We start from the raw sequence: 12,594 nt of genomic DNA, 5'->3' as shown, positions 1-12,594 counted from the left end.
AAAACATGCTGATCATGCATCTCTGAAAGGTTGCCGGTGCATTACAAAGTCCAAAGGGCATTCGTCTATAGGCAAAAGTACCAAATGGACAGGTGAATGTAGTCTTTTCTTGATCTTCAGCGGCTATAGGGATCTGGTTGTAACCGGAGTATCCATCAAGAAAACAGTAAAACTCTTGTCCGGCTAGTCTTTCCAACATTTGATCAATAAATGGCAAAGGAAAGTGATCTTTCCTTGTCGCAGCATTCAACTTTCTATAGTCTATACAGACCCTCCATCCCGTTTGGGTCCTAGTTGGAATAAGTTCGTTTGCATCATTTTGGACCACTGTTACCCCAGATTTCTTGGGTACTACTTGAACTGGGCTTACCCAAGAGCTATCAGAAATAGGATAAATTATTCCACTATCTAGGAGTTTCAGAATCTCCTTTTTAACTACATCCTTCATAACTGGATTAAGCCTTCTTTGGGCTTCTCTTGTTGGTTTAGCCTCTTCCTCTAAGTATATTCTATGTTGAACTATAGAAGGGCTTATTCCTTTGATATCTGCTATGGTCCAACCTATTGCCTCTTGATTTGCTTTTAGAACTGACAATAACTCCTCCTCTTGCTTGGGATCTAGGTCTGATGCAATAATTACAGGCAAAGTTTCTTTGGGTCTTAGATATGCATACTTGAGATGTTCTGGGAGGGGCTTCAGTTCTAAAATGGGTGCTTCCTCTATCGATGGTTTAGGTGATGAGTTCACCATCTCAATGATTGGTTCAGTAGGAAGTGTCGATTCCTGATTAATCTGATTTTCTTTAAGTATTTCATTGACATCCTCAGACTCATGGATTAACCAGGGGTTAGACTCTAGGTCGACTTCATCATCACTAATGTCAATGGATTCATAAATACCATCTTGGACTACATTGACATCAGCATGAGAAGAGGATTCCTGTTCTAAGTTAAAAACATTAAGCTCAATGGTCATATTCCCAAAGGATAACTTCATTAGACCATTTCGACAATTGATTTCAGCATTGGCCGTAGCTAAGAATGGTCTTCCTAAAATGACAGGTATATGTCCTTTAGGATTCGCAACTGGCTCAGTCTCTAAAACAATAAAATCTACAGGGAAAATGAAATTTTCAACCTTTATCAGAACATCCTCGACCATTCCCTTAGGGATCCTGAGAGATCTATCGGCTAACTGTAATGTGATCCCAGTAGGTTGAAGTTTTTCTAATCCTAGTTGTTCATACACCGAATATGGAAGGATATTCACACTAGCTCCTAGATCAAGCAAGGCCTTTTTTATATTGGTTTCTCCAATAACACAAAAAATTGTTGGAGCTCCAGGGTCCTTATATTTAATTGGCACATGGCTAGATAGGTATGAACTGACACTTGCAGCCAAAAATGCTTTCTTTGGTACATTAGTGGTCCTTTTCCTAGTGCAAAGATCTTTTAAAAATTTGGCATAAGTTGGAACCTGATGGATTATATCTAAAAGAGGAATATTAACTTGGACTTGTTTAAATACCTCAAAAATTTTGTCTAAATGTTCAGATTTATTGGATTTCAGTCTGTTTGGAAAAGGAGCTCTAAGACTTTTAAGTACTGGACTAGGTGAATTTTTAGTTTCTGGTGCTTGAGGTTGAAAGGTAGTAGTTATAGAAGGTGACTCGGCAGATGAGACATCTATATCATCAAGTGCAACTACCTTATTGTCTATTTGTTTTCTTGATCTTAAGGTATGAATGGCATTTACACCATTAACTTGGTTTCCTTGTTGGGGTCGTGGACCATTTTGGTTCTTAGGATTTGGCTCAGGTTGGCTAGGAAACCTATCATGTTCTCGTTCACTAATGGTCGAAGTCAGCTGACTTACTTGCATTTCCAGACGGGCTATAGCTTGGGTGTTATTATTTATGAGTTGACCCGTGGTTTGCATAAAGCTGGTATGTGTTTTCATCATGGCTTCTAGGCTTTTCTCTAAAGAGGTAATTTTCTTGTCATTATCATGAAAGCCTGACGGGTTGTTCATTACTGGGTTGGACCTTAGATTTTGCTAATTGAAATTTGGATTGCCTACATTAGGATTCTGGGACCATGAGAAATTCGGGTGATTCCTCCAACCTGGGTTATATGTGGGTGCATAAGGATTGTTCAATGGTCCTTGATAGGTGGCATTCACCTGTGCACACTCATTCGAGTAGGAACATTCTTCTAAGACATGGTCTGGTGCATTGCACCCTTTACACATGGGTGCAGATATTTGATTTACATTGGTTGGTCTCTGTAATTCTAAGGCTTCCAATCTACGTGTTAAGGTTGCAATCTTGGCCTCTGATGCTAGGGTTGGTTGAATTTGATGCATTCCTCCTCTTGAAGGTGTAGCTTTATCAGGTTCCCTAGTTGTTTCCCACTGTAAATTTTTCTCGGCTAGGTCTTCTAAGAATTGCCAAGCTTCAGTAGTTTCTTTGTCCATAAATTGGCCTTGGCACATGGACTCTAGCATGGTTCTTGAGTTTGAATCTAATCCCTCATAGATGATCTGGCATAGTCTCCAAGTTTCTATTCCATGGTGTGGGCATTGGGTCAAAAGATTCTTGAAACGATCGAAGTACTTCCAAAATGATTCACCAGCTAGTTGGTAAAATTGATTTATTTCATTCCTAATCCTAGCTGTTTTATGATGGGGGAAATACTTTTTTAAAAATGTTCTCACAAAGCCCTCCCAGGTAGTGACAGAATAGTTTGGCAGACTATAAAGCCACTTCTTAGCATTGTCCTTAAGGGCAAAGTTGATTAATCTAAGTTTGACCTCATCCTCTGTTAATTGCAGTTTCATGGTTGCACATACCTCCTCAAATTCTCTAATAAATATATAAGCATCTTCTAATCCTGTGAATTTTGGAAGCATATTTATGATTTGAGGTTTGATTTCAAAATTGTTAGCTGTGGGTTGTGGCAACCTGATACAAGATGGTTGGATGGAGCCAACTGGATAACACAAATCCTTAAGGGTCATGGGTTGGATTGGTTCAGCCATTGGAACAACAGGAATTGACTCAATTCTAACTAGACGACCCGACACTCTTCTCCACACACGAGGTGTACGGTTCTCGATGTTTATACAATTTTTTTTTTTTATAAAATTTTTATGTATAAGGAAAAGAAAGAAAAGAGAAAAAGTTCTAAAGAGAAGATCCTAAGGAGTCCTAAATCTAAAGAAAAGTAACCAAATTAATTTAAATTTTAGATTTTTTTTTTTTCAAACAAGTGAATCAATAAATTAAACTCAATCTATCCTAGGGTTAACCTAAATCTAGACAGCTCCTAACTGTTCCAAGATGACCCTTCAAACCTTCCAAGTGGAGATTGATCAACTAGTTGGCCAGGTAAGTATAAGAGGTGGGAGGTTCACTCATCGTTGCCTTTCTAGACACCAAACGAGTTGGCCAAGCCAGCAACTGAACCAATTTAACAAACCACCCTCAGGGACTTGCCTAGACACTAACTAATCAAACAACTCAAACTTGGTAGAACTCTTAGGGTTCCTTGTCCTATTGAGCTCGAATTCCTTAAGGTTGACGTCTAATTGATTTTAAGATTAAAGGTCTAGGTAATGCAATATGATGGAGATGGTTTTTGGGCTAAGGAAGGGTAATGAAATCCCCACCTTATCTTGTTAATGGGTTGATGCCCTTAGATTAATTATGAAAATGCAAATGCAAATAAACAAGATGACCAAGAATGTAAAAGATTTTAATTTAGAAATTTTTTTTTTTATCTTGATATTTTACTTCACGATTATGAAATGTCTTTTGTTTTGTTTTTTTTTTTTTATGATTAAGTAAATTCAAATGATTAGGTCTAAAGGAAAAGTAATTAACTAAAAATAATAAAAGAGAAATTAGAAGCGTACCTGAGTTTTTCAGCAATCACCAACTAAATATAGAAACCTAAAGGAAAAAGAAAGAGAGTTATAAAGCACGAAGAACAAATATTTGAAAATAATTTAAAACGCCAAATCTCCGGCAACGGCGCCAAAAACTTGTTGTGCAAATCTTAAAATTTGTAAATAAAACCGCAAGCGCACGGTGTGCAGAGTAGCACGACCAGCGAGTACGGGTCGATCCCACAGAGACTTGGTTTTAAAAACGATTTTCAAATCTATGCTCAAGCGAGCTTTAACAAAAATCGAAAGTCGAAAGTTGTTTGCTAAAGACAATAAGACTAAGGATCTAGGGTTTTTGAATCCACTAGATCTAGATTAGAGAATTCTACCTAGAATTTTTCTTATTGATCCTAACGACTACTCCTCTTGTCTTTCCCAAGCATAGATTATGAAGGGACTAAGGCCCAACGATAACCCATCAAGATTCTTTACAGGGGAGTAGTAACTAGGATCCCTTAGGGTTTTCTCCTCCTATGCACTGAATCAAGCATGAACTATGAAGGGACTCTGACCCAACTGTAGTTCATCAAAAATTCTTGGCAAAAGAGGAAGAAAAAGAAACCCTAAGAAAAAGAAAGAACCCTATGTAAAATCCCTACTTATGATCTAGCTTCATCGCAAATCCTAGAAGGGATGCTTAGCTAGACATGATCTAAATCTACTTGCAAAATTTAAATACAGAAAAATAAACTACCCTAATTTCATAAATTAAACTATCCTAATTGCATAAATTTAAACTGCATAAATTAAACTAACCTAATTGCATAAAATTAAATTGCATAAATTAAACTATCCTAATTGCAAGAAAAATAAATTGCATAATGTAAAGAGATGAAATTGCATAAAAATAAGATTTTATATATATAAAAAAAAATTATTACAAAAACCTCAAAGCTCGAGGCTTGAAAAGAGAGCTAAAAACCCCACTATCTAGGGTTACAAGCTTGATCGGAAGGAAGAATACATAAAACAAGGGCCTTTGGGGGCTTTTTATAGGCATTTGGGGGTTATAAGATTTTCAAAACTTTAGATGTGGGACTAAGAGGTTTTAGAGGGTTGTTAGGGGGGTTTATGATGCGCCGATGGGTCCATGGTCCATGCGCCTGTTGCTGTGGACCAGGCGGCTAACCAGATCACCAAATCAGTTGATTTTTGACCAATTTTGATCTGATTTGACTCGGGTTTGACCCAATTGAGTCTTCTTTCTTCATTCTTCAATTCCTGGGTCAATTTAACTCCGTTTTGCATAAAATTTACGCCGTTGGAATCCTCTTTTCTTGTTCTTTCTATTGATGATCTCTTCTTCTGCAAAATATAATAATAAGTATCAATTTCTTAATAAAGTTAGATAATTTAGATATTAATTGATACTTTTTATGTCAATTTGTGACATAAATCAGGTAGATTGATAGAAACCTCTGGTAACCACTAGTACCCATAACCCAACAGATAAAGTACATCCATTTTAGGGATTGGCGACTTACCCATTCAGTGACTTTGGCACTGGACGTTCCCAAAATGGGTACTATCGGGTCGGGTGAATTAGAGAATAGACAGACGTCTGTTGGCATTCCAGCCTTCCTTCTCCTTTCAGGGCCTATCCGAAAGAGAATCCAGTACCTCTTGGTCGTGAATATCTGATTTCTTCCACTTGAAGAGATTGACTTGCGCCATAAGTACTAGACTTTGATAAAGGAATGGGGAGGCGGAGATATTTCATACTTGAATGGTAATCGTAAAAAGATAAGAAAACCCTGCTACCGGAAAGCGCCTATTAAAGAAGAGGGACTCGATTAAAGGACTCATACAAGACTTATTCCAGACCTATCCCTTCGCATGCTTCTAAGGCTCATCTCTTCGATTGCTTTCTAGCTTGCTTGACTCTCCATCCCCTCTTTGCTTTCTGGCATATTCTACTGAGCTACCCCTTTCCACTCTGGAACTGGCTTAAAGAAATACCTAAACTCACTTCGCTACCTCTCTTCTGATCTAAGTCCTCGCTCTTAGGCAAGAGCTTGAAGAGAGTGATTTTGGAAGTAAACTGAATCTTCCTAAAATTGGATTCGCTGGGAAGCACATAAAGGAAGAATATGAGCACCTTACCCCTTATTCATTTCTTCCCCCGATGCCCTTATCCTTTTCACTCAGAAAGTCCTTTCACCCGAAGCCCCTATGCTTGCTTGCTGTCTTCGGAGGAGGTAGTAGAAGTCCTTCTGCACTGCACTCTTTAACTAGAGGATAGGTCGGCCTTACTCCCGTATCTCTCTGAAATTTATAAAGCTCGGCGAGAAAGGGTTGGTTAAGAACTATTGATTGTAAATCATAGCAGTTACAGTCACTCAATGGAGATGTTCGCCTTTGGAATGAAGATGGATGAACAGGCACTTGAGCCTGGAACTGATGAAATTCGGGGAAAACATGGAACCGGTCACTATACTGGGGGGGCGAGACATGACCGCGACTTAAGATTCAAGTACCGTTGAAAAGACTAAAGGAACGGGGGGAATGACTACCTGTAATAAAGCACAGGTTAATACGAGCCGACCAGAAGAAGCAAGGCTTAGATTACCAGATCCTGGACACAATCTTCCTAGAGATGGAGAGCCCCTTGCCTCGCCTTTTCTAGCCTCTCCTTCTTGCTTGCTTACCTAGCTCTTGTCTTAGTGACTCTTCCTCTTTTCTAGGTTTTTTTTCTGAGTGTTAAAACGGTAGATTTTTCATTTGCCAATGAATTGGATCCGCCCCGATTCGATCAAAAATGGGATTCTTGGCTAGAGAAAGTTCTGTGACATGGATGCCCAGCCCAACTCGGTCGGTCGGTTGGCCCACCTAACAGATGATGATATTCTCGATCGATTTGATCGAATTTTGAAAAGTCTTTCTCACTATTCAGAACAGTGGAGCTTTCGATCAAGATGTTCTCGCCTCCCCCGTTCGGGCTCTCGCTCGAATCGGAACCCTTATGCGTTGGTAGGCTTTCGACTCAATCTAATAGCCTACCTATCGGGCGCCAATAAAAAAAAGATCAAATTGTCGCATGGGCTCATCATCTGATGCAGAACCGATGCGAGAGGGATAAAAAAAATGGGAGAAGCGGGGATTGATAGCTTTCAAGAACCAGTGGAAAGGAAAGAGAGGTCTATGTCAATTTAGGCCAAAAACTTCTCCGTAGGTCGTGGACTTGGGTTCTGGTTCTGGTGAACTACTCGTTTCACCTAATGCTTAGCGCTACACTCCGCATCCTAATGGAAGCCATCACTTGTTAACGAACGTATAGAAAGAAAGATATGTTCTCTCTTTTAAAAAGAGATAAATATGGCGAGCAGGTGGTATCGATATGGTATCGCATGTGACTCCTCTGTCGATGAATGTTCATTTATTGTACTTAATCTATATAATATGGCATTAGGTATCGTATAGATCGATATTCATGCTTGCCTAGCTCATGGGCAAAGGAGGTAATGTCAATTGTAGCACTTCCAGAGTCAACTTCCCACGTACTCAAGGACGCTTTCCCAAACCCTTTCCTTCGGACCAAGTCGTAAAGTTCCCAAAGGAAACCGTACCTAAAGAGAATACTCTCCTCAGGACGCTTCTTCCAGTCCCTCATAACAACCGGTACCTCGAACAGATCCTGAAGTTTCGGGTCTGTGTCTAGGACGACCATGTGGTACCAATGGACATACCTTAACCAGTCCTTCATCCAATTATAGAATAAAGTCCTTTCAAGGATCCATATTTCCCAAAAAAAATGAGATTGTCTGGAGAGAGAGTGAAATCCCGCCCCTGCTAGCTAACATAGATATCTATTCTCGGTGCGCATATTCTTTATTTAGAATCTCTTCCCGACCAGGCCAGGCTTCACATCAATGACGGAATCGGTCATCGACAACTTTTCTGAGTCTTTCCGTCATCTTATCCCGCCTCCAAGCATTTCCTCACGCACAGGCCTATGGGCTTAAGCAAGCCCCTTAAGAAAAGTCTTTCATTTCTTGTTCGAGTTTCGTTAGCTGAACATCATTTCTCGTTACTTGTTACGGTTGGTTTGGTTGAGTCCCGGGTTGCCTATTTGACTACCAATCAATGAATGATTGATTGATTAGCAACGAGAAAAGACTTTTTAGGCTAGTCAGGTGTACGTACTTAGTTCACAGTCGATTGATATTCATTTGTATTAGCTGACTGAACAGAACATCAAGGTGACAGGATTCGAACCTATGGCCCTCTGTACCCAAAACAGATGCGCTGACCAGACTGCGCTACACCTCGTCTCCCCCCCGGAACATATAGATCCACCCGATCGATAAACACTCGAACCGAACTCGCCCACCCCGCTTTGGGCACAGGGACGCGAGAACCACCGCTTTTTGGAAATCTGCCTCCAAGCCTCTTTCATTCACTTTCATTTCTTCCTTCATCCGGCTCGCTCTCGGCTACGTGTCCTTTGGACCAAAAGCCCGCTTAGAAGTGGATTCGAACCACTGACACAAGGATTTTCAGTCCTTTGCTCTAACCTGCTGAGCTACCTGAACCACTTTGCTAAAGTCTCTTTTCTTCATCTATGAGCGCCCTACCAGCAGTGGAGGAGCTTGCTCAAGAACCGAGAGCCGGCCAGGGACTGGACGGCCCTCGTTTGGTCAGGTGTTCTTCGCTATAGACGCCACCAAGAACAAGAAAGAGGCGCTCCGCTCCTAGTCACTAAGTAGTGCTATTCTGTCCTCCGGGGGACTCCATCAAGAAGAGGTTCTTTCTCTCACGTAATTTCGCCCGCCCGTTCCACTTCCGTGCCGGAGGAAATGGGATTCGAACCCATGATACAATCTTCTTGTATGTCGATTTAGCAAACCAATGCCTTAAGCCACTCAGCCATACCTCCAAGTTGTTGATCGGAATTGGATGTGCCGGGTTGGGTTGGTTGCCCGAAGATCTGATTCACTGCGTAAGCCGTAGCGCGCGTACTCTTCTTTACTGAGCGAGACAGACTCTATCCAGATCTATGGATCTCCCCAGCATCCAAGCGAGACTCCAAATCCGCCACTCGTTGGGCGACGCCTTGCTTTCTATGAACACCTCACCACTGAATGATGAACTTAGCCAGTCTTCACCTCCGACTCGACCAGGAGAGAACACACGGTCAAGCCAAGCCGCCCTTCCTCACCTGCCTGAATGGAATTCATATCTCCTTCGTCTAGTCGAGAAGGGAAAAAGCCCGGCGGGGAACTGGACCGTGACTCTTCTAAACCATTACATTACGGAGAAGTCCATTCTCGTCATGATCGATCCATGTCCTACCATAGTGCCCGGAGAACCAGGCTTGCTTAGCTTACCAAGCTAGCTTACTAAGCTAAGCGCGAAGGAATTTCTATAAGATTGCACGAGCTAGCCAGAAGGTAGCGTAGCTTGCTTTTAGAAGATTCTATAGTGATCCACTGGAATCGGCCTCGGGTGACGCCTCCCTGCTCGGAGAAAGATTTTATCCCTTGGTCGTTAAGGTGGGGTGAAAACTGCAACTAATGCTCTTTCTCCATCGTCGAATACGGGATACTCACTTTCAATGGTAGGATCAAGCCTCGCATCCCCAGAGCCATATGAAGACTAGCCTGCCCTTCCAATCGGGGTTATAACGGGTTCGGTATCAGCAACACCAGCCAATCGTGTTGGTACGGTGGGTTCCCCATACCCACTATTCGGAAAAAAAGCTTGCCATAGCAGCTCAAACCTTCGATCGGGAAATGGGAGTTCTAACCGGCCCTAGCCCCCAATTCCGAACAAAAGCTTTGATTGGATCGAGGTTCGTGCAGGGAGGGAATAGGAACTAATAACGATGGTTCGAGGTTGAGCTCACCGGCCGCCCTACGTCAGTAGTCTTCCTAACTTCTATTCCCTTTTTTTGTTCTAAGGTAAGGCCCCGAGGTCCTTCAAGAACAGCATTGCGGTCGCAACGGGGCTCTGGGTGAATATTGTCCGCCCGTGTGAGCCGGGCTGTGAATATTTATACGTCGGGGTCTTTACTGAAAAACCACAATACTACACTACAACAATTTGAAGAAATCCGCCTTAGACTATAATTTGAATTAACTAGTCGTGTTGAGTTGAGGCTTATTTCCATGAAAAAAACCCGCCAATCCCGATATTCAAAAATTTTGCTGCGCCTGGTGACGCCTTTATGGCGCAGGATCTTTGAAGGTCCTGACACGATCATTGGTATGCTTAACAAAGCTACCCTGGTCGTGTTCGACGGTTTCACTAAGGAGAGGTGCATCGCTGCATACCTATTTGCAAAGCAGGTCTACAGGTTGACTAGAAAGTCTGGATTGTTATTCACAGCGCTTTATCTAAAGCAATGCGGTTTATCGCTTGCTAAAGCTTACGCTGGTGACTATCAACCAGATCTTCTTCCTGTCCCTGTAGCTCTCACTAGGTCCGGGTACCCAAAGATCATTCCTGCGTTCCATAGAAAGCTAATAATTCAAAAGGATGATCGGGCAGATCAATTAGTGCAACTCTACCTTTCTTGGTTCTCCTTGGCCAAAACCATACAATTGGCTAGGCCTTTTAAAAGGAAGGACTTTGAATCGATAGTGTCACTACCAAAAGATCTGGATACGATTATGGAAGTATGTGACTTGGTGAAAACTAGGTCACGCGCTCTCATTAATCGGTATCTACCGTGGATTTCCACGATCCCTTTGTATCAGGGTATTTCGTGGGAACCAACCTGGAAGGCGGTCCCCAACATCAAAATACCGAAGGACGGTTGTATCCACATTATTGGAACAAAGCGGTTAAATCTGGCTTTCTCGCACTCACGTACGAGTTGACCGCCTTTGGAACCATGCTTCAATTAGAGCATGCACATGGGGCATTCTTCTCATCTGGTGGTTTGTGGCGGGAGCGCATCCGTTTTGCTCTCGATCCTACAAAGACCGAGACCTATCATAAGGACATGGAGTGGTTTGAGAAATGGGTAGGTCCTAAATTACCAACCTTTTCCCAACTCGACTACACAGGTTTCTTTGGTCGGTTGGCCATGGTGATAGAAGGAGCAGGGAAAAGGAGAGTGTTTGCCATAGGCAACTACATTAAACAGCGATTGCTGTATCCATATCATAAGTGGTTGATGGCGGTCTTACGCCTGATCCCTATGGATGGAACCTTTAATCAAACAGCGCCTTTAGATAGGCTTGTTGGTTTTAAGGAAGGTTTATTCGCTGGATTTGAAGAGTGCAACCGATAGGTGGCCTCTTCCGTTCATGTAAAGGCATTATGGCGGTCCTTTTCGGACCTACCTTAGCGTCTTCTATTGTTCAAGGAGCACTTAGTTTTAACACTTTCGCAGTGACCCGACCATGGGTTGCTAAAGAGAGTACTGTTTGCTTCTTAACTGGACGGCCGTTAGGGTATTACGCCTCTTGGCCCCTATTTGCTCTATCACACCATTTCTTGGTGTGGCTTTCCACAGATAAGGTTTATCCTGACCAGAAAGAGCCGTTCCGCAACTATGCCATTCTGGGCGACGACATAGTCATAACATAAGGTAAGGTGGCTCAGGCATACTCGCAGTTGTTAGACAAACTTGGTGTGACAATATCCACTCAGAAAAGTTTGACTTCTAAGAGGGGTTGTCTCGAGTTCGCCAAGCGTTTCATGGTCCATGGTGGGCACAAGGATTTTTCACCTTTGTCTCTTCGTGCGGCAATGTTGACGCACCACCCTTGGGGCCTTTGTGCCTTTAACCAAAAGTAACAAGTGAAGAGATTCTCTACACTTGTTAGGTTAGGTGGAGGCGGATACCGAGTCACCAAAAGGTCTCATTCAACCCTCTCACGGTCCTGGGAGAGGATCCGTGTGATGAGCCAAAAGCCACCTATATCGAATGATGGTATGCCTTTGGAGTTGTGGTTAGGTAGAGGTTACCCTATCAACCTCTATCTCCGAGGCGATCTCCTCTTCTTTATTAGGGAGTACTTAAAGCCTAAGGAGCTTAGACTTCCACCGTCTGACCTTTTGGTTGATGGTGAGGTTGAAATTCTCGAACGGACAATGATCCGCCGATGGATGACTCAATGGTTGAAAGTAGTCTCTTGGAATCATTTCAATCCTTCTTTCTAGAAATTTCTTTCTCGGTGTCCCGGAATCTAAAAACTCCATCTGTTGATAAATCTCCCATACTATTAGATTGATCGAGTCGAGACCAGCAAGCAGAGGTTTGTTTTTTTTCTAGGTGGTGTGGATTCTATGCAAATCGATATATATCCATTCTAGCTCCTCACTAATAAATGAAGAATCGATTGCCTATTCTCCACCTCCTCCCCCACATTTGTGGAAGCTCAATTGTCAGGCCAACCCAGGATTGATGTAAGTAACTTGAGGTATTCTTCGTAATGAAAATAGGGAATGGTTGGCAGGTTGAATGGAGAATCTTGGTCGATAGACCAATATCGTGTAAGAACTCAGGGCTATTTACCAAGGGCTCCTCTTTTATTTCTTTGGGAGTTGGGTTCGAATCCCTTCTGCCTATTATAGTGCGTACACTTTGATTTTGAGTTGAATGAATAGGATCGAAGAACCAGCGCCCAACAGTGGTTTACACGTTTACGAACGTAACCCGGTCCCCGCTGGCATAGTCTTCCGAAAGGCAGAGT

At 42.3% G+C, this 12,594-nt stretch overlaps 3 non-coding genes across 3 annotated transcripts; 1 reads left to right on the top strand and 2 right to left on the bottom strand.

Moving 5' to 3' along the window:
• Positions 1 to 2,564: 2,564 nt before the first annotated feature.
• Positions 2,565 to 2,671, top strand: LOC140859551 (small nucleolar RNA R71). Its single transcript, XR_012143088.1, has one exon. It is a non-coding gene; the product is annotated as a small nucleolar RNA R71 (small nucleolar RNA).
• A 5,472-nt stretch (positions 2,672 to 8,143) lies between these two features.
• On the bottom strand, positions 8,144 to 8,218 carry TRNAP-UGG (transfer RNA proline (anticodon UGG)). The gene has a single exon. It is a non-coding gene; the product is annotated as a tRNA-Pro (tRNA).
• Positions 8,219 to 8,407: 189 nt separating this feature from the next.
• Positions 8,408 to 8,481, bottom strand: TRNAF-GAA (transfer RNA phenylalanine (anticodon GAA)). Its single transcript has one exon. It is a non-coding gene; the product is annotated as a tRNA-Phe (tRNA).
• Between the last annotated feature and the right edge of the window lie 4,113 nt (positions 8,482 to 12,594).

The sequence above is a fragment of the Elaeis guineensis genome, chromosome 7 (genome assembly GCF_000442705.2).
Source record: "Elaeis guineensis isolate ETL-2024a chromosome 7, EG11, whole genome shotgun sequence".
NCBI classification, from domain to species: domain Eukaryota; kingdom Viridiplantae; phylum Streptophyta; class Magnoliopsida; order Arecales; family Arecaceae; genus Elaeis; species Elaeis guineensis.
Note: the sequence above shows the minus strand (reverse complement) of the source record. Positions and strands in the feature narration are given on the sequence as shown.